The sequence below is a fragment of the Elephantulus edwardii genome, unplaced genomic scaffold (assembly GCF_000299155.1).
Source record: "Elephantulus edwardii isolate Elephantulus edwardi_28Jun2011 unplaced genomic scaffold, EleEdw1.0 scaffold00030, whole genome shotgun sequence".
Taxonomy (NCBI): Eukaryota; Metazoa; Chordata; class Mammalia; order Macroscelidea; family Macroscelididae; genus Elephantulus; species Elephantulus edwardii.
In genome coordinates, this window is record NW_006399780.1 from 20,938,805 (window position 1) to 20,939,699 (window position 895).

Below are 895 nucleotides of genomic sequence, written 5' to 3' on the forward strand. Positions count from 1 at the left end.
AAGAGGCTTCACCTCACATGCTTTAGGAGTTTCTAGAAGGGATTATTCCTTGGAGAGGGAAACTGATGCTTCTAAGGTAGAGGGACGGTGAAAGAGAGGCAGATCGTGAACCATGAATTTTCTCACTAAGTAATTTTTGTGGTTATGTGCCTGGAGTCAGAACTGACTCACAGCTGACCCTCCAGTAGACTTCAGAGACTGTTAATTGCCTATTTTCCTCCCACAGAGCAGCAAGTGGATTCTACAAAGAATCATTGTATTAAAAAGAATTGGTCAGCTCTGAACTATTTCAGAAAGTAACATATCATAAAGAACAAATGGCATTGAAGGAAGAAGTTCAAACTGCCCTGAAGGTTGTTGTTGATGTTATGTGCCGTGGAGTCGCTTGTGACTCATAGCGACCCTATGCACAACAGCTCTAAACTCTGCTCTGTCCTGTGCCAATCGCATTGCCTCCGACACATTCACCCGATTGCCTGAGTCACTGAATCAATCCACCTCATAGAGGGCACTTCCCCTCTTGCGCTGTCCCTCCACCCTCCCAAGCATGATGTCCCTCTCCAAGGACCAGTCTCTCCTTACAACATGACCAAAGTATGTCAGACGAAGCCTCAGAATCCTTGCCTCCAAGGAGCAGCCCAGTTTAATCCTCTCCAGGATGAATCTGTTTGTTTTCTTAGCAGTCCACGGTACTCTCAACACTATTCTCCAGCACCACAGCTCAAAAGCATCAATTCTCCTTGTATCCTCCCTGGTCATTGTCCAGCTCTCTGACACATAACAAGTGATTGCAAAGACCATGGCTTGTACCAGATGCACCTTAGTCTCCAGAGACACACTGTTGCTCTTCAGTACTTTGGAGAAGTTCCTAACAGCAGACTTTCCCATCGCAATA